This window comes from Mesoplodon mirus (genome assembly GCF_964341445.2).
Source record: "Mesoplodon mirus genome assembly, chromosome: 14".
NCBI lineage: Eukaryota > Metazoa > Chordata > Mammalia > Artiodactyla > Ziphiidae > Mesoplodon > Mesoplodon mirus.
In genome coordinates, this window is record NC_138990.1 from 31,837,999 (window position 1) to 31,859,208 (window position 21,210).

The 21,210-nt window shown below is 51.4% G+C and overlaps 1 protein-coding gene across 1 annotated transcript in view; it reads left to right on the forward strand.

The window, feature by feature from the left end:
• Positions 1-2,284: 2,284 nt before the first annotated feature.
• HPCAL1 (hippocalcin like 1) overlaps positions 2,285-21,210 on the forward strand; it is a 110,787-nt gene continuing 91,861 nt past the window's right edge. Inside the window, exon 1 of the mRNA XM_082642057.1 lies at positions 2,285-2,599. The gene's annotated coding sequence lies outside the window, so the exon portion shown is untranslated. The remainder of the gene's footprint in view (positions 2,600-21,210) is intronic.

Here is a 21,210-nt window from a genome sequence, read left to right on the forward strand (position 1 = left end):
GGAGAAAAGGGGAAGCCATGCTGGGGGAGAGGAGAGCCTGGGCAAAGGCGGGGAGGTCCAGGAACATGCCCGTCTGCCTCTGCGCTTTCCCAGGGCTTTCTCATCCTCCAGCCTGCTTCTCCCCTGTGTCTATGTCTCCCCTCCTCATCTTTCCAGGCCCAGCAAGAATGTCACCTGCTCTGTGAGCCTCTTCTGAGTGGGTTTTGTGTGTCGTCATAGGTGGTCACAGCTCAGACCTTGATGACAGTGATTCCCATGCTCTGGTGGACATCTGTGGCCCTGTAACTGAGCTTCAAATTGTGTTCCGATTTTGTAGCAGAGACTTTGCAATGAGCTCACCAAAGTGACTGTTTTCTTCTGGGCACACAGGAGACTGTAATTCCCAGACCCCGTGCATTCAGGTGGGACCAGGTGGTTAATTCCAATCAGTGAATGAGGTGGATGTACTGTGTGCCTCCTCCAGGGCTGGCTCCTAAGGACCCCCGAGACCCCCGGCTGGCGCTCTCTCTTATTGCTGGCTGGTAGCCGAGGGGCCAGTGGAGGCCTCAGAAGCCCTGAAGGAGGGTGGTGGACTCTCTAGATGGAAGGGCTAGGGTTCCGGAGTGCTTGCATGGACTCTTCTCCATGCCCCCCGACCTGCACTGAACCGCACCCTGAGTGAGAAGTAGGGTCGTAAGTGTGACCACAGCAGAACATAACCTGCCCCCACTACCCCAGGCTGATAGGCCTGGGCTGGGCATCTGAGTCAGGGCACCTCAGCTGTAACCCTACCCTCTGCGTGGATATGCTACCAGAAGCCTAGGCAATGACCTTGGCCACTGGTCTCTGCTGAGAAGGAATGATGGAGCCCTTGGGTGCCAGAGCTGGGTCCCGATGACATCACCACAGCCCGGCACTGCTCCTGCTGACGGCCATTACAGCATTTAATGCTTGACGCAGGGCCCTAGGAGACGAACTCCCTCCAGGTTTAGTTCTATCATTTGTCTGCAGAGAGAGGGGCCTGGGATCAGACCACATTCTCTGCCAGCTCCCAGCCAATTCCCCCCAAAGCTGCCCACCACCATTTCTCTGTGCAGCCTCCTGTGTAGTGGGAATTCACTTACTGTGCTTTTGTGGAGGAGGATTTGAGGGAGGATTTGAGTTCTCCCCTGGAGACGCTGGAAAGACAGTTTGTCTCAGCCTAACGCTAACTCCCAGCTCCGCATTTATGGCTGTTTCTGTGGTTACATTTCTTTGGGGATGTTTGGGGTGGGTGGTGATGGTAGGGGTGGGGGTGATGGTGATGGTAGTGGAGGGGGTGGTGGTGATGGTAGGGGTGGGGGTGATGGTAGTGGTGGGGGTGATGGTAGAGGTGGGGAGGGTGGTGATGGTAGTGGTTGAGGGTGTGGACATATTTGCTCTTCTACGACCCACATTTTCTGGGGCTGCTGGCAAGGGGTCTTGGGAAGCACAGACCCTGACGTTTGTCTGCTAGCTGCTCACGCCAGTGCCATGGCAGGCAGACGGGAAGGTCTGCCGAAGACACCTGTCCACCTCCCCGAGAGCCAGGGACTCTCAGTCCCTGGGACTAAGATGGCAACCAAGCCCCTTCCTTAGCAGAGACTGAAGACCCACAGCATGTCAAGGAGGGAAGGGCCCGAAGAAGCCCGCTCCTCGTCCCGTCCATTTTATGGGCGGGGAAACCGAGGCCGAGGGAGTCCAGGGGATTTGTCAAAATGGCCTAGAGGCAGCAAAGGTAAGCAGAACTGGAACCCAGGCCTCCGTTCTCCCGGCCCCCGGCTCCTTCCCTGAACCAGGCGCGGGAATGCTTGTGGCATCTGCTCACGGGATGGGTGGCGAAGGGGATCAGAGGGGCCTGACAGGCAGCCTGGGGCGACCGAAGCCTTTTCCCCTTCTGGGCCACCTGGGCCGCACTTCCGGAAGAGGGCTCCGGGTCGGCCCCTCCCGGGTGCCGCCTCCAGGCCTCTCCCACACCCTCAGGCCAGAGGCCAAAGGTTAGCGAGGCGGAGCCAGTGCTTGGCTCCGCCCCTGCTCCGAGATCCACGCAGGGCTAAGACCGGGTCAAGGCCTCAGCTGGGCAGAGAGTGCGCTAGACAGGAGCAAGGGGCCGGCGTTGGAAGAGCGGAGGCCGGGCGCTGCAGGGCCATCAGGGGGCGTGGTTAGGGACGGGGGCGTGACCTGAGTGGGTTGATGGGCGGGGCTAAATTGGGGCGTGGTCGAGGCGGGGGCGGGTCCGCAGGAAACTTGAGCTCCCGCCCCGGCCGCGCGCCCCGCCCCCGGGCCCTGCCTTCCCGTCCCTTCCTTCCCCGGTCTGGCAGGCGGGCCGCGGCGACTGCAGACGGCGGACTGGCGGATCGGCGGACTGGCGGGCGCCTCCACTTCGCTCTCTCCCTCACTGCCGGCTTCCTTTTGTCTTTCTGGGAGGAGATGAGCGCAGGGCCGGCGCGGCGGCTGCGGGCGCACGGAGGCCCGCGCTCCTAGGCACCCTTTCCGGCCTCGGCGCGCTCGCCCCTCGTAGCGGCCCGCGCCCGCCCCAGCGCCGGTGGCTCGGAACTTGGGCTCGGGGAGCCGGCGGATCGCGCGTCCTGCGACGGAGCAGGTAGGAAAGGGGCGGGCTGCGGGGCTGCGGGGAGTACGGGCGTGTGCACCGGCGTGCGCTGCGATCGGGCTCTCTGCGTGTGTGTGTTGAGGGGTGATTGTGTTTCTCTGCGCGGTGGAGTTGTGGTGTGAGTACGGTGGTGTGTCCCTGGAATGGCGTGTCCTCGTGGGTATCCGTGTGTGCAGTCGGATGTGCACATTTGGGGCTGCGTTTGTGGAATTGTGTGTCGGGGTGCAGTTGCTGGTGGGGACCGGGGCGGGGAACGTGTCGTGTGTGAGCGGCTGTGCGTGTGGCGCGTGTGGCAGGGTGGGCGTGGGCGGTCCACCCCGAGCGCGGAGCCCGGGGTCCCGGCCGGCCGGCCCAGTGCGGACGGAGTACAGAGCCCCGGACGACAGCTGGGATCCGAGGGGGCTAGCCCGGGCTTAGGGGGCAGCCCGGGCTAGCCCTGCCCGGGGACAGGTCCGCGCGGCCCACGTGAGTCGCCTGTGTGCTCTGGCCAGGGGAGGGGGCCCTCGCGGCGGCCATCTGCTCCCTCTTCCCCAGGCGGAGGGGCGACGTACAGAGCCCTGCTGCGGAGTTAGGAGCTCTGGCATCGCCGTGACTCGCACTGCGACCTGGGCCCGACACGCCACCTTCCCGGGTCGCGGTTTTCTTATCAAATGGGGACAGTTCCTCCCTCGGGGTCTGTCGTGACGGTTAAAATGAGAACCACTAAAGATAGCTCTCGGCCCAGTGCCTGGCGCATAGTAGGTGTTAATGTTAATTGGATTAGCGTCTCTCTTTTAAAAAATCCTTTTGTTTTTTTTATCGTGGGTGGGACTCTTACACCGCGCCCCCCCCCCGCCACCCCGCGCGTGTTTTGTGCCTCACTCGCCGTCCTAACTTAACCACGAAGCTCCGAGATTCGAGAAAGTTTAGGCTGCCTGCTGCGCCGCCTCCCCGCCGCAGCTCCCGGGCGGCGCCGCCTCGAAGGTGCAGTAGCGCGCAGCGCGGGGCGCCGGCCCTTCTCCAGCTGCGAAGGCTCCGGCGCCCGAGCGGGGGTCCCTCTCCTGGCCGAAGGCAGAGGCTGCGGAAGTCAGGAACCCTTTTGTTCAACAAGTGCCTAGTCCCCGGGGCGTGCACATCTGCGATCTGAGAGCCCCGGTGTGAAGTGGCGCTCCCCGTAGAGACGGATCTCGGGCTCCCAGGGCACCCTGGCCAGGCCTGGTCACGCCGAAGGCTGCCCCCTTTTCCTCCCCGCCAACATCGATTCCCCCTAGAGGAGCATGATTGCCGGGACGGCGAGTCCTGCCTTAGGCCCTGGCATTGAACACCCTCTGGGTACTGCACCCCCCCACCCCCACCCGCACCTCCCCCGTCAACGGCAATCCCCTCTCCCTTTGATCAGCCCTACGCAGGAGTCTGAGGGTCTGCATCCTCGTCCCACGCCTTAATTTTTAAATTGTTTAGTTTCAAACCTACTACTCATTGAACTGCAGTGAATGTGCACACAGCTCTGACCACGATTCTCTCTCTGGTGGAGTCCTGCCAGCAGCACCACAGCGCTTGCTCAGGCCCAGCAGGGTGAGCTGGCCAGGGCTGCTCTGCCGCTTTCTGCCACAGCCAGTGATTCCTTCCCTCCATCTCTGGTTTCTCTCTCTCAGGACCCTTCCCGGTAGGAAAAAAAAAAACCCTTCGCCAAGGGAGCAGCTGACCTCATGGTACATGAGATGAGGTTGTTAAAATGAAGCGCTGGCATGGAGTGGGCAGGGCCTGCGTTTGGGTCTGGGTGCCTTTCCAAGTATCGGATGCTCCCGGTTGGTGTGCTCAAGGAAGCTTGTCCAGGCTTTTATGACACAGTAGCAGAAACCTCTGGTTTGTCTTCCACCAGGACCGAAGCCCTGAGATTTCAACAGTGATTGCAGGTCAGGGGAATGAATAAGCTAATTTGTTATCCTGATTTGGTGTCAGGGGCATACTTAGAACGGAACCTGCTTTTCGTGTTTCATAAAATGATTTTATATCCTAGAGGAGAGAAGGCTCTTGATCTGAATCCTATTCTCTTCCCCATAATCCGATTCAATAATAATATTAAAAAAAATCAGTCTGACTTTCTCTGCTCAGAAGACAGACCAAAAGCTGGGACTTTTTCCCCCTTAGTTAAGACCAGCCCTTTGCCTTAAAGAAACCAGTGTTTTGGCCCTAGATCTATTTCTGTTTCACTTTTGAAAGCGCCTGTAATTACCGAGCTCTTGAGGTTTTATTGGATAATGTGCCAGAGGGAAGGGCCAGGGGCTCTGCCTGCTGCTTGCCGTGGGTCGTGGTGCCATGTTCTCGCCTTGCCTGCTCCACTTGCGTTGCAATTTTTGTAAGTTGGAAAACAGATGTCAACGTGCGATAATAATTTGGGAGACCTGCCTTTGGGAATCAGATGTCTGGAAGGTCATCTTCTTGTGGAGAAACAAGAATAAGTCAAAACCCCAGAAGAACAAAGATTTGCCCCAACTCTAGCCAATGACCCATTCATTTTCAATAAGCCCTTCCAGAGAGAGACTCTAGAGAAATAAAAAGCTTGGACGAATTCCTTCAGAATTTGTCCTAATGTCCCTTTCTGGCCTCAGGGCTGTGCAGAATTAGAAATACAAGCGACAGAAGGGCAAGGAGTGGACCCCCGTTGGCCCACATTCCCCAGCCTGGGCCTTGCACTCACCAAGCCCCATTTCTACTTGGAGCTGCTGTGGAGTTTCATCTGGTAAAGAGGTAGTGCTATCATCTGGGGCTGGCGCCCCCCTCTTTTCAGGGCTCTGTGTGCACAATTCCAAGGTCACCATTCACATAAAACTGGGTGAGGGACTTCCCCGGTGGTCCAGTGGTTAAGACCTCGCCTTCCAATGCAGGGGGTGAGGGTTTGATCCCTGGTCGGGGAGCTAAGATCCCGCGGTGATCCCGCGGTTTTCTAGCGGCCAGAAAACCAAAACATAAAACAGAAGCAGTATTGCAACAAATTCAATGAAGACTTTAAAAATGGTCCACATCAAAAAAAAAAAAAAAAGTCTTTAAAAACAAAACAACACAAAAAATACCATAGTGAGTGTTCATCCCTCAGGGTGGTCTGAATTCCCCTTATTCCCACAGGCCTCCCCCAGACTTACTCTAAGACCTTGCATTGCCACTTGGAAGTGGTGGAGTGCCAAGGTCTGATAATCCAGGGTATTAATAAGGAGCCCAGAGTTTATTTGGCATCAGATAGCAAGCTTCTTGGCAGCCAAAATTTTATCTAGGTCGAGGATTGGGTTTGTATTAGAATTTAGCATCCCAGCAGGCCCTAAACCGTGCTTGTTTGTTGCAGGATAATGCTTCCAATTTATGAGTTGCCAGCCCAGACTTGATGGGGGATTATGTGTGTTTTGCTAGTTTGTCAGCCCCTGATGTCATTGTGCTTGGGGAAGAAGGGCACTTGGAGACTTAATCATGCTCTACTTTAGGACTCACCATTATCCCACAGTCTTGTTGGGTTCCTTTCGTGTTTTCATGCCCACACGCAAGTCTGTGCATGTGTGCACCTCATGTGGCTCCTGTCCTTTTCCCTTTGGGTTGAGTTTCTAATCAGGGGATGACAGAGGGTAATTGTATATGGAGATAGCAGAGCGAGCTTAGGGCCTCTCGGCGCCACTTGCCCCATGGAAAAAACACTTTCTTTCAAATCACTTTCCACCAAAAAGAAAAAAAATCCGTTGGAATCTCCTGGTGTGGGTTTAATGTAACTTCAGGTAATCAATACAGTTTGACAGGTGGAACATTTCTTAGGCACTGAGCAAGGTGCAAGTCTAAAGAATTAAAAAGAAAAAAATCATCTGAAAAGCTCAGTGAATCCTTTAAAAGAGCCTTGCCTTGTCCATGTCGTTTCGAGTCGAATTGAGTTTCAGGGGCAGTGCTTCATATCTTTGCGTTCATGACACGTGACTAACTAAAGACACTTTCTGAAAGGCCTCAGGCCCCCTCCCCTGCCTGCATCAGGGCAGCAAAGATGCCTTCTTTTACCTTTTCATTTTCATTTATAAGCCTAGTGTACCCTCCCCCTAGACCCCTGCTTGCTAATCCAGTAGCTGTGTTTTCTGGATATTAGAGTCTTAGTACAACCCAGGCTGGCAGGAAGCCAGAAGACTGGAGTAGGGGTGCTGGCATCAGCCTCACCGGCTTCATTAGACGAGAAGTCTTCTTTGAGGAGCTAGTGATGGGTTTCTGACCCTTGGTTAAGAAATACTCAGGACTGTTAAATTCTGACTCTTTGGATAAAGCAACCATGGTCCTGGACACAGGAAAAAAGCTTTTGGAGGTATGCAGGTCCCCTCTTGAAAGTCTTCCCTGATTGCCTGAATACCCTGTTGCCCTAGCCGAAGTCTTCCCTTGCTATGTGTCCCCTTCAGCAAGGGAGGCGTCCCCTTGCTCAGGCACCTGCTGTCACGTCTGTGCACTGACAGGGAGCTCTCCCACCGCCCTGACCCCGTCCTGTGTGTGTGCTCTGTGCTACTACATGTCACAGCAGAGCCCAGAGCGCACCGCACCGTGCCCTTCCCCCACTTCCCCACCCATCTAACGGGTCAGACCTCTGCTGCGCCGGCCTCCTCCCCATACCCACACCTCTTCTGCCCAACGCCCAGCAAAGCCTCATCCCTTAGCCTGGAGCTCGGCTTCCATTTCATCCTGTCCCTTTCCACCCCCCCAACCCCCTTGTTCAGTCTCTTCCTCACTAACTTCTTCTGAACACCTACTGTGGCCTTGCTTCAAGCTGGGCTCCGAAAGACGGCCACGGGCTTCATCCCTGCCCCTGTGAGCTTGGTCTTGGGGAGAACATCTAGTGAGCTGGTGGAATTGACAGGTGCTGGGACGGCAGCTCCTGCCCCTGGCCCAGGCCTGGGGAAAAGCCTCGGGAGGAGGTGTCTGGAGGGAGGTGGGACAGTGAGGGTGAGGCCAGGCAGGTGGGCACCGTGTCTTTCTTCTCTCCCAGCCAGCTTGATCCACTAAACTCCTACTTGATCTTTAAAATTTTTTTTTTTCAATTAACAGCTTTATTGAGGTGTAATTTATATACCACAGAGTGTACCCATTTAAAGTGTATTAGTAGGACTTCCCTGATGGCGCAGTGGTTGAGAATCCGCCCGCCAATGCAGGGGACACGGCTTCGAGCCCTGGTCCGGGAAGATCCCACATGCCGCGGAGCAGCTAAGCCCATGCGCCACAACTACTGAGCCTGCGCTCTAGAGCCCGCGAGCCACGACTACTGAGCCAGTGTGCCACAACTACTGAAGCCTGTGTGCTTAGAGCCCGTGCTCCGCAACAAGAGAAGCCACTGCAATGAGAAGCCCGCGCACCACAATGAAGAGTAGCCCCCGCTCGCCGTAACTAGAGAAAGCCCGCGCGCAGCAACGAAGACCCAAAGCAGCCAAAAAAAAAAAAAAAAAAGTACTGTTAGATGGGACTTCCCTGGTGGTCCAGTGGTTAGGACTCCGAGCTTTCACTGCCACCGGTGAAGGTTCTACCTCTGATGGGGAACTAAGATCCCGCATGCTGCACGGCGTGGCCAAAAAAAAGAAAAGTATTATTCGATACTTTTCAGTAAACTTACAGAGTTGTGCAGCTGTCACCACAATCCAGTTTTAGAGCGTTTCCCTCGGCCCCGGAAGGCTCCCTCGTGCCCATTAGCTGTCACTCCCCGTTCCCACTCCTGGCCCCGGGCAACTACCCTCCGGCTTCCTGTTTCTAGATTTGCCTTTTCTTCCTATGGTTCCTTTTATAGATTTGGCTCAAGGGTCTCCTCTGAGAGGCCTTCCTGGAGTCTTCCAGTTAGAATTGGCTTCTCCCTCAGGCTGCTGAAGTAGCCAGTGCTGTCTCCCTGTGGGTCGGGGAGCTCTTTGAAGGAGCCTCAGGTCTTACTGGCCCGTCATCTGTCACCTAGCACAGCGCCGGGCACCTGGGATGCCCAGAGCATGTTGGCTGGACTAACTGAAGTTGCCTCCCTCACGTTTGTTTTGTGAACTCCCGAGTATCCAGCAAAGTGTTGGAATTTAAAGTACACGGTGTGTAATTGTGTTGTGAGGCCCTGCTACATTATCTTGTTTCAGCAGGAACATGTGAGGCAAATGGGATCAAACCCATTTTTTAAAATGAAAACGTGGAGGATGCCCAGGGCAAAATAAGTAGCCCGAAGCCATTGGTAGATAGTAGAAGCAGCAAGAATTAAACCTTCTCTTCCAGGACTATTAGGTAGTAAGGAGATGCCCTTCTGTGGCTTTTCCTGTCATCACCTCCCAGGCAATGTAAATTCCTTCGAGGGCGTGAGTGGTACAGGGCGCAGCTTCCTTTGCCCCAGTACTTGACCGGGTAGGAGTGACTCAGTTTAAGTGTGTGGACATACAGAGAAGTTTCTTGGTCAGTAGATGTGGAGGAAGGCCCTGGGGGAGGGAGGGGGCTCAGGCGCCTCCATACATTGTGCGTTTCAGAAGTCTCTTCCTGTGTCATTTTTTAAAAAATTAATTAATTTTATTTATTTTTGGCTGTGTTGGGTCTCCGTTGCTGCACGCAGGTTTTCTCTAGTTGTGGCGAGCGGGGGCTACTCTTCGTCGCGGTGCGCGGGCTTGTCATCGCGGTGGCTTCTCTTGTTTCGGAGCACAGGCACTAGGCCACGCAGGCTCAGTAGTTGTGGCGCTCGGGCTTAGTTGCTCCGCGGCATGTGGGATCTTCCCAGACCAAGGCTCGAACCCGTGTCCCCTGCACTGGCAGACGGATTCCTAACCCCTGCGCCACCAGGGAAGTCCCGTCTTGTGTCAGTTTTGTTCTTTGAGGGAAGTAGCAGGGGAGGAGATCCCATTTTACAAATGTGCAGCCTGAGACACAGAAATTGTACACCCAGTGTATATAGATGGATCTGGGTCTGGTGTGTAGACCACCAGGTCACAAATGGTCTCTACCACTCACTGGTGCAGAGAACTTTCACCGTGGACACTGAGAGTGTCTTGTTTCTTCCTGAAGGATTGGGGTTGTTAGACCCTGTTTTTCAGAATATCCCAGGGGAAAGACCAGGGATGGGGTCAGGCAGACCGGGGTTCCAGTCAGTCTCTGCTCTGTTGTTTATTGGCTGAGTGACCCTTTCTGAGTTTGCTCATGTGAGAAAAGGGGTTCTGGGCCCCCATCAGACAATCTCATGAAACCTGGATGTAGAGGGCCCAGTTGAGTCTGGCTGGTCACATGTCTGCGGAAATGGAGGCTGCTGCAGGGCTTCCTCAGCAATAAATGTTTCTTTTCAAATTCAGGATTATTAGGCATATTTTGACCAGACTGTAGCAGCAAGGCACATGACATGAGAGTCTGTGAACGTGTGTGTGCCAAGGGTCCTGGAAGGGAGCCGGGAGGGTCATGCTTTGGAGTTTGCGGAGCTGCCTTGTTGGATTGTCCCAGCTCGCATCTCCTGCAAAGCGTCGCTCAGGGTCCCTGATGCAGCCACAGTGACCCTGAACTTGGGGCGGGGGGCGACACATAGAGAGAGACCTGTGGGTTATTCCTCAGACATTAGGAGGCCCAGACCCCCAATCCCCTCCCGCCTTGGGCACTTGGGAAGCGTTTATTAGTTTGGATGCGTGGGTGCCAATGGGCTGAAGGGGGACCCCTGGCAACACTGGCAGAGTTATGGTTCTGAGCGGCCGTATGTGTGGGTCGTAGTGCTGTTTTCCCTCCAGCAGCAAAACGCTCAGGTCTCTGCTTCCTTCCTGTGCATGTAACAGACGTTTCCAGAAAACAGCACGGACGACAGCTCCCCCCTTCCCTGTCACTCCCATCCTTTCCCTCTGCTGCGCTGTAATCCACTTTTGGAGGGAAGTGAGAACCTCTCCAAGTCAATCACCTGGGTTTAAAGACAGTCGTTTCCAATGTCGTGCCATTTTCTGTATTTACGGGCGTGGCTGAGTGAGCCGGTGGGGGGTCCCCTGGGGGGCAGGACTGCTGGCGGCTTGCCCCCTCTCTCGCTCTCAGCTCTCCCCGGAGCGTGGGGCGGCGGCGGCGGCAGGGATGCGGCTTTATTAAAAAATCCCTCAGTCGTGCGGTGCCAGTGCCACGCTTCGTGACGCAGCCTGGACGGCCTGGCTCAGCTGCCAGGGGTGGGAGCCCGGCCGTGCTGGCTGCTGCGGCTCGTTTGGGTGTCTTTCTCCTTCCTGGTGAGTAAAGGTAGGAACAGGCCTTGGACAGACGCTAAGCCCCGGCTCTCCTTCATGCCAGAACTTGGACATTCTTATTCTCTGGGGATGGCTTTTTTCTCTTCTTTCTCTCTAAAGACAGGATAAAGGATTGCTGCTTTTATTAGCCTACGTTCCTGGTGATGTGCTTTTACCCCCTAAAGACAACATGGCCTGGCTGCTTGTTCTCAGAGCTAGCTGTAAAGTGAAAGCTTGTGCATTTGGGAATCATTTTCAACGTTGTTGGTGGGGGTGGGGCAGGGGAGGTGTGGCGCAGGTAAGGGACTCCAGGTCCTCGGGGCCAGGGACCCTCAAGCAGCGTAAAGGTCTCACTGTGTTCCTTCCACTGTAACTCCTTCCCCCTGGGTGTTGTCCTGGGCCAGTTGCTGGCTTTCAGTGCAGCCACATCATCGCCCATCACTGGTACCATCACTGTCATCCTCATCATCACCATCACCATCACCAGCATCGCCATCACCGTCATCATGATCACCGTCATCATCATTCAGTCTCAGCATTGCTTCCCAAACTTTGGCTACTGCATCCCATAGCCCATTTCTGCCGAATTAGCTGTTCTTTGGGGGGATGCCCCCTAGTGTTAGGGGGGTAATGAGGGGTGTTACGACAGGATAGCGGTAGGCACAGAGGACCCGAATGGGTGGATGATGGAATGTTACTCTGCAAGTGGCCTCATGAGCATAACTAATCTGTAAGATTCTTGGAAAAATCTCACCTGCGATGATTAATTTTAAGTGTCAGATTAAATTTTATTTTTAAATTTTATGTGACAGGGCTAAGGGATGCCCAGGTAGCTGGTAAACCATTATGTATGGGATGAATAGGTATGTCTGTGAGGGTGTCTCTGAAGGAAATTAGCATTTGGTTCAGTAGACAGAGTAAAGAAGATTGCCCTCACCATTGTGGATGGGTGTCATCTAATCCATTGAGGGCCTGAGTAGAACAGAAAGGCAGAGGAAGGAGAAGTTGGCTCTTTCTCTTGAGCTGGGACATGTATCTTCTCCTGTCCTTGGACTTCAGTGTTCCTGGTTCTTGGGCCTTTGAATGTGAACTGGGACTTACCCCGCTGGCTTTCTTGGTTCTCCAGCTTGTACATGGCAGATTGTAGGACTTCTTGGCCTCAAATTGAGCCAATTTCTGTAATAAATCTATCTGTATATGTATAAACAGTAGTCCTCCCTTATCGATGGTTTCACTTTCCAAGGTTTCAATTACCTGTGCTCAACTGTGGTCCAAAAATGTTAAATGGAAAATTCTAGAAATAATTCCTAAGTTTAAAATTTTGTGATGGGAGAACAGTATGGAGTTCCTAAAAAAACTGAAAATAGAACTACCATACGACCCAGCAATCCCACTACTGGGCATATACCCTGAGAAAACCATAATTCAAAAAGAGTCATGTACCACAATGTTCACTGCAGCTCTATTTACAATAGCCAGGACATGGAAGCAACCTAAGTGTCCATCGACAGATGAATGGATAAAGAAGATGTGGCACATATATACAATGGAGTATTACTCAGCCATAGAAAGAAATGAAATTGAGTTATTTGTAGTGAGGTGGATGGACCTAGAGTCTGTCATACAGAGTGAAGTAAGTCAGCAAGAGAAAAACAAATACCATATGCTAACCCATATATATGGAATCTTAAAAAAAAAAAAGTTCTGAAGAACCTAGGGGCAGGACAAGAATAAAGACGCAGACATAGAGAATGGACTTGAGGACGCGGGGAGGGGGAAGGGTAAGCTGGGACGAAGTGAGAGAGTGGCATGGACTTATATACACTACCAAATGTAAAATAGATAGCTAGTGGGAAGCAGCCGCATAGCACAGGGAGATCAGCTCGGTGCTTTGCGACCACCTAGAGGGGTGGGATAGGGAGGGTGGGAGGAAGATGCAAGATGGCGGGGATATGGGGAGATATGTATATGTATAGCTGATTCACTTTGTTATACAGCAGAAACTAACACACCACTGTAAAGCAATGATACTCCAATAAAGATATTAAAAGAAGAAAAAAATAAAATAAAATTTTGTGATGTTCTGAGTAGCATAATGAAATATCACACTGTCCCACTTCATCCCCCTGGGATCCCCAACCATCAACATCATCTGCTCCTGACATCCAACAATCAACATCTTGATGGCTCAAGTGATCCAGGATCCCCAAAGCAGATGATCCTCCTTCTGACGTATCATCAGGTCAGTAGAAGCCTAACAAAACATCGCAATGCGTATGTCATTCACCTCACTTTATCTCATCATGTAGGCATTTCATCATCTTATGTCATCACAAGAAGGATGCGAATGGTACAGTATGCTATTTTGAGAGAGAGACCATATTCACATAACTTTTATTACAGTAAATTGTTCTATTTTATTATTATTGTTGTTAATCTCTTACTGTGCCTAATTTATAGTTTAAACTTTATCATAGGTATGTATGTACAGGAAAAAAAAATAGCAATATGGGTTTCAGTACTGTCTGGTTTTAGGCATCCACTGAGGGTCTTGGAACATATCCCCCTCGGATAAGGGGGAAGTACTGTATGTGTGTGTGTGTATGTGTATATATGTGTGTGTGTGTGTGTGTGTGCATAAGATATATGCATATCCTGAATTTGCATATGTCTGTTTATCTGGAGAACCCTGGCTAATTTACCACCCATTCTTTCAGGCCCAGGGGGGAGCCACTGTCACCTTTGTCCCCCCAGGGAGGACAGATTGGGCTCCTGGCCGCATTCTCCAGGGCCTTTGCTGATGCGCCTCTCTAGGGCCTGCCCTAGCAGGTTGGGGACTGAGCTTCTCTGCCTCTCCCAGGGCAGTGGGCCTCTTTGCATACGGGGCCCCGGTGGATTTCTCCTCCATGGCCCCGCATTCCTGGCACTGAGCCTGGGACTCAGTGGATGTCCAGATGTGTGGCCAAACCACCATCCTCTTCTCTCAACTGTAGGATGGTGAGTGAATTGAATTATTTAAAACTTAGCACCTCAGCTAAGGGGCTTGCTTGGCAGGCCTGAATGTGCGACTGTGCGGTTCAGTGCACTAATGCTGTTTCCTGTGCTGTCGCTGGTGGTGAGTGTTTTACGCGCTCATGAAAACTGCAGGACAGTGGCCTGGAAAGCATCACGACCTTATGGGCTGGTGGAGTGACTGCCCTCCTGTTATGAATGTCTGGTTTTACTTGGCATGGGCGCTTTTCCTCCCCAGATCTCAGTTTCCTCATTTGTCAAATGCAGCTCAGGGCTAGATAACCTGTAAATTTTCTGTCAGCTCTATAAGCCAGGAAAAATGCTTAAAATTGTAAACTTGAGGGGCTTCCCTCGCGGTCCAGTGGTTAAGACTCCTTGCCTCCACTGCAAGGCGTGCAGGTTTGATCCCTGGTTGGGGAACTAAGATCCCACATGCCGCGCGGAGTGGCCCAAAAAAAAAAAAAAAAAAGTAAATTTGAGTTGTAGGGCACATCCAACATAAAGTATAGAGAGAATTTTATAGCTAAACTGACTGCAACAAAAAAATGAACCTCTTAAGAAACACAGATGCAACTGTCATCTGAAGAGCTGGCATCACAATTCAGAAGAGAGTGATAATATAGAGGAACAGATTTGTGGAGCACAGACTAGAAGGAAGTGGTAAGGCAGAGGGCACTGAACTTAGGGGGATGACCTCTGTGTGCTTCATCCACCCATCCGTCCATTCAGTGCCTTCTTATAACTTCCTGTGCCAGGGATGGTGCTATGTCTTAAGGAAGCTGAGATTAAGAAGACAGGGACTCCTGGTACCAAGGAAGAGTATGATTTCATTGGGGTATTCACTGTGGGAGCACGTTAGCAGGTTGGCAGTTGAGCTGAGATCTTACGCTCTAGATCCGAGAGCCTTACTTAGAAGCTGTTTACGATTCCTTTTTTAAAAAAAATTGTTGATTTATTTATTTCTTTGGTGGCACTGGGTCTTAGTTGCGGCAGGCGGGATCCTTAGTTGCGGCTCACCGGCTCATTAGTTACAGCACGTGGGCTCCTTAGTTGCGGCTCGCCAGCTCCTTAGTTGCGGCATGTGAACGCTTAGTTGCGGCATGCATGTGGGATCTAGTTCCCTGACCAGGGATCGAACCCGGGCCCCCTGCATTGGAAGCACGGAGGCTTAGCCACTGTGCCACCAGGGAAGTCCCATGTTTACAATTCCTTTAAGAGGACAATATGGCAAGAAAAGCCAGTGTAGAGGATGTAGATGTTGCCCTCCTCAGTGTAATGGGGCATTTCTGTTTCTTCTGGGAGGTCATGCCGCTCATGATCTAAGAAACTGGTGGACTGAACTTCTTGTTTTGACTAATTGTGAACCAGAGAAAATTCAGAATTGGGGAGTATTGTAGAAGATAAGTAATTGTATTATTTTCAGACAAAAGTATATGTATTGATGCAAACTCCTGACCAGCTTTCACCTCAAATTGGTCTTTTTAATGAGTTACTAAGACTTCTTTGAAATGAACATATTTCTGGTAGTAAGCTAGTAAGTATTTGCTAAAGGGGTTGAAAATAAGCAATTTAAACGTGTCTCTTAATATAGGGCCGAAGAGCAAGATGTAGAACTAGATAGGGAGGGAAAAAAGGCTCAGAGAAAGTAGATAAAAAGGAAATATCCCAAACTGTCAGCAGTTGAGTCTGATGGGATCATGAGTGGTTTCTCTTTTCTGCTTTTTCATATTGCTCTACATTCTAAATTTTCACCCACGGGAATGTATTCGTTTTGCAAGTAGGAAAAAAAGAAGGTTTTAAAAAGGAACCCAAAGAACGCATTCCTCTGATAACCTTGTTTATCCTCTTAATTTGCTTAGCAAACTTTCTTTTTATAGTCAGACTGGCTGGAACCCATAAATTCCATACTTGTGATGATTTGAATTAATGGAAATTTATCCTGCTACATTGTTAGAATTTGTTAATCTCATCTAAATTCAATACTGAGTAACTCTATTAACTTGGATATAAAAGAAAAATGTTCCAAGTCTTCCGAGAAATTCGCCATTTCAACATGGCAGGGCTAGAGTTTGTTTATGATCTAGGATGTGCTTGTTCTGTTTTGTTTGCCTCAGTTTGGGCGTTCACTTTGTTTCCTGACCTGTAAGGAGGATTCGCGGCTCCTGCTGTGTTGACCTTGGGTCTTTTAATGAGGTGGTTTGATGTCCTCGGACCACCTACCCCGGCTTTTCCTTCTGTATTCTCGTCACGGAGTGGTCGCGCAGTGGCCCTCTTCCAGGAATAATCTCCTTACTGTTGGTCTCTCAGGCTGATGTGTTTTAGCTCCCTTTTGGTTTCCCATCCCATCCCAGCCCTTCCTTCCTGACTCCCCCAGAGGGGAGCTGCTGGTCTTCAGCTCCTGCAAATTGAAGGACTTCTGAGGGTGATCCTTTCCCCCTGCCTGTGCTGCTCCTGCCTTGAACTTGGGTGGATGTTGGGTTGACTTGGGTTGACCTTGGGTTGATCTTGGGCTTCTGTCGGGTTGACTGTCTGTATTTACCGGCTGGTGAGCAGGGCCATCTCAGCCCTTGTCAGGGCCGTGCCTGACTTTCGGTGGCATCCCTCCAAAGGCGTCTTAGGCTGTTATTCCTGTCGTTTTGCAGAGGTTTAATCTGTCTGAGTCCAGGATATTGAGTCAGCAGTGGAAAGTTATGAAGGCAAAGCCAGCCATAAGAGAAACTGGCTAATAGGAAAGATTAATTTCAGAGTGAATGAAGGAGAGGGATGCTTGGGGGCTGGGCTGTCTCTCCAGGCAAATAATATTGCTGTAAAATGTGATAAATCAGGGCCTCCCTGGTGGCGCAGTGGTTGAGAGTCCGCCTGCCGATGCAGGGGATACGGGTTCGTGCCCCGGTCTGGGAGGATCCCATATGCCGCGGAGCGGCTGGGCCCGTGAGCCATGGCCGCTGGGCCTGCGCGTCCGGAGCCTGTGCTCCGCAACGGGAGAGGCCACAACAGTGAGAGGCCCGCATACCGCAAAAAAAAAAAGGAAAAAAAAAAAAAAAATGTGATAAATCAGAGGTTGCCTTTGCTCCTAGCTCAGTGCCTGCTCATAGTTTCTTGAATTAGAAATTAAAAAAAAATCATATCTTTATAGTCTAGTGTCTGTATTTATGATCTTGTGAAAGAAAATATAATTGTCAGCAAAATTACATACACATCTGGTTAATTACTTCAGGATCTTCACTATGAGGAAACCATATTTTAAAAACGTTAGTATGGCCCCTGTGTTCAGAAATTGTTATTTTTGAAAGCTGGGTCCTTAGCTTATTGCGGAATTCCACATGGAGGTGGGAAGGAAGCTCTCCTGTCACTGGAAACAGGTAGGTTACCATGGAGACTGGGTGTGTCCCACTGGTTTCCTGGGTATCCCAGTTGTCCTGGAGAAGGAATAAACCTCACTTTCTGTGATATTTCTGAAACTGTGTATGTGAATTAAATTTTTCTAAACAAAGGTCCTCTGTTTTGTTGACTTACACAGGGATTTCTGACATAATTTTGCCCTCCGTTCTGTTTGCTTAATTTTTAACACGCATAACCCTACCTTTCCTGCCAAAATGCTTAAAATGAATGGAAGGAACACCGACCCCAAAACAACAACTGGAACAAAATCTTTGAATAAAGCCAGGAACGCTCTCTTTAGCGTCAACGATGATTACCCTGTACAGTTCAACAAATTAGTTCAGTAATTCTGTATTGTATGCCAAGTCCGGCTCTGGGCCCGGGGATACAACGACGAGCAAGATGCCGGGGGACCTGCCCTTGTGGAGCTCATATTATGATTGTGACCCAAGACAGTGGGAAGCCAAGGAGGGACCCTGGGCTGACCTCCCCTGGCTCATGCTGCTGGCCACTGCCACACAAGGGGGCCTTGAACCCCTCTCACTGTCCCGTGGGGTGAGGGCCCCCGGGCCTTGTTGGAGGGATGACACAGCAACTGATTCGTTTGAGCTGTTCTTATTCACAGGCATTTTCCAGAGTGTAGAACAGTGCTTTATCAGCCTGCTTATCATTTTATACACGGAAAAAATCCTACTCATGCCTCTGCTTGGGTCCCTCTCCATCTAATAGTTTCTAAAGGCAATCCCTTGATGGTTAGCTGTGTAGCAAGCTCTTTGCGCTTCCTGCGTCTTGTTGAACACCTGGCAGCTTCCTTTCTCCCTTCATCCAGTTCGGCTTCAGCATCCTCCAACCCCGTGGAAACAGACTGCCTCCCCCACCCGCAACATCAGCAGCTGGAGGCCCGCAGTGGGCATCCCTGCCTCGCTCTCCCGCCCTGTGCTTCTTTGCGGTCACTCCATCAGCAAAGGCACATCCACTCTTTTCCTTCCCCTCTGCGGGTTGGTGGTCATGAGCGAAGGCCTCCTTTGGCCCCTCCGCTGGACGGCCCGTTTTGCACAAACTCGTTAACTGGTGGGGACCTCGAGTGGGCTCGTCACGGCCTGCAGAGGCTGTACGTGGGCGTGGAACAGAGCTGGGGGCTGTGTTGGCTTTCAGCGACGTTGAGAAAGTGGCAGACACCGGCCTCTGTGTGCTCTGTGATTTGACCGGAGAGCTTGGTCTTGCAGCTGCAGAGGATGCTGCGATCTGAACAAGAAAACAACCTTCAGACCCCAAGTGGCCTGGGCTTAGGGACATCCTGCCTGGTTGGGTTCCAGTTTGGAGGTAACTGCACACTGGAGATGTCTCTTCCTGATGCTGCCCTGACTTCCTTACCATCTAATGGATAGGGAACAGACCATTCTTTTTTTTTTGAAATAATTTTTAGTGGAGTATAGTTGCTTTACAGTGTTGTGTTAGTTTCTGTTGTACAGCAAAGTGAATCAGCTATATGTATACATATATCCCCTCTTTGGACTTCCTTCCCATTTAGGTCACCACAGAGCACTGAGTAGGTTCTCATTAGTTATCTGTTTTATACATGGTAGTATATATATATCAATCCCAGTCTCCCAATTCATTCCCCCACCCCAAGACCATTCTTTTTAAAGGAAAAAAGTCACCTCTATCACTTTGTCCTGATCCTGCTTTCCTCTCCGAGGCTCAAACACCTCCCACCTTCACCTTCTCCACGCAAGTCCCTTGGGTCTGCCAGGCACTGCCCTGGAGCATCTGTTTCCTCATCTGTGAAATGGGAGTTATAGAAGCTCCCAGGATTGTTGTAAAAATAGCCACTAGACCTCTTGTAAACTCTAAAGTGCTATATGAATGTAAGGACCATCACCATCATCAGCATTATTATCATCATCATCCTCATCATCACCAGTCTTTTTATTCACATCCTGCTGCCCCTGACACATGATTGCCTAAAACAGCAGGGTCTTTCTGGTTTCCTTTGTGGAATTTGAGTTCCCAGTCTTCTGCCCTTTTCCTTTCTCTGGTCTGCAGTCAACCTGTGGTTTTCATTTTCCTCCTGCAAGATGTGAGCCCACAGAAGAGGTCCGGGGAGTGTACTGGCTGAGCCTTACAAAGGATGTGGAAATTTGTATCTGCTTCTCCATCTTCTTGGAACGTCGGATCCGCTCCGTCTTTCTGTCTGCCAGGCAGGGAGTGACTGGCTGTTTGTGTGCTGGGCAGCCTGGGAATTTACTGCTCAGATTAAAGACGTCTGTTGAAATAAGGGCAGTCAGCTTGGCTCAAATCAGATCATAGATTGAGCAAGCAGCTCCCTTAAACCTGCTTCTGGATTACAGCCAGCTGTGTGGTCACCTTTGTCGAGGACAGAGGGCCAGGATGGGGTGGGGACTTGCTATGAGACTCTCAGGGACTTTTTTCTTTATTTTTTATTTTTCTTTTTTTAAGGGACTTCTTTCACATCTGACCTTCTCCTTGCTCAGGGAGCTGGTCCTGGGGACTCCCCATCACGGCCTTGGGTTTGGGCTATGATTCTCAGCGCCATCATTTGAGGAGAGGAACATTTGCTACACCCTTCTGCTTGCCCCTTGCACCCTCCCAAATCACTCTCACAACTCCCAGCCTTCTCAGGGGTTGCCTCTTCAAAGAAGCCTTCTGGGCCTGCTCAGGTGACCTGCTCAGGTTCCCTGCTCTTCCTGGGGCACTGCTGCTCCGGCTCCCACGGCCCTGCCATCTGCAAGGCTCTGGTCCTGGCCAGTCACCTCCAAACGTGGGTCTCATCTTTCCTCCAGGCCAGGGGCTCCTAAGGGCAGGGACCATGTACTGAGTAGTCTCCCTTTAAGTAGAGACCGGGCTTGGGAAGAATCCCTGGGTAGGCAAAGGCGCTCTCTCATGAACCAGCCCTCCATTCCTTCCTTCCTTCATTCACATAGCTCCCACTGTGTGCCAGACTCTGCTCTAGGAGAATATCCAGCAGAAATCCTGCCCTCTCAGAGCTGATGTTTCTAGCTGGGAGCAGCAAGCAGTAAACTAAATTAGTCAATTTGCGGTATAATACAGTAATACTTAGAAGATGTGGGGGAAAAAAAAGGGAATTCCCTGCTGGTCCGGTGGCTAGGACTCCAGGCTTTCACTGCTGAGGACCTGGGTTCGATCCCTGGTCGGGGAACTAAGATTCTAAGCTGCAAGGCGCAGCCAAAAAAAAGAAGCTGTGGAAAAAATGTTAGTGAAGGTCCAGAGGTATTGGATAGGGGGGGTGGGTGAGAAATGAAATTTTAAATAGAGTGGTCAGAGAAGGCCTCATTAGAAGGTGATATTTGAGCAAAGACTGGAAAAAATGAGGGAGCTGGTCACGTGGAAGCTGGGCAGGACGGCAGGCACAGGGAACAGCAAGTGCGAGGGCCCCGCTGCTCAGAGGCTGGACAACTAAGGGCGCAACCTTCCAGCCTGGAGAACCCAGTGAGTTTTGGCCAGTGGGATGTCAGTTCAAGGCTGCTGGCACGCTCTCCTATCCCTGCCCCCTTCCTGAATAAAAAGCCAGAGTCCCAAGACAGAAAGATTTTGACCCATCCATCTTCTCCTGCCTGAAAAGCAGATGCAATTTGTGGAAATAGGGTAGCCATCCTATGATGACGAGGCTGAGATCCATGTGCTAAGGATGGTAGAAGAGAAAAAGACTCTAGGTCCTTGATGGCATTGTTGAACCGCTGCCCAAGCCCTGGACACAAAGAAAACCCTTTCTTGTCAAAGCCATGGTTTGCTGGGTTTTAGGTTGTTTGATGGAGTGTCCGAAACAGAACCTGCTATTCCCAAGTCCCCCAGATAGACCACTGCCTGCTCAGATATGGAGGCAGGCCCAGGAGACATTCTAGCCCCTTCTCAGCTTTTCTTTCCCTCCATCCTATCAAGCTGGTCTCTTAAGTTAGTCATCAGGATCTAGATCCCCCAGATCCATCCCAGTCTCTCCAACTTCACCACTCCTGTGCTGCAGTCACACCACCTTTTTGCGTGATTGTGTTTCTA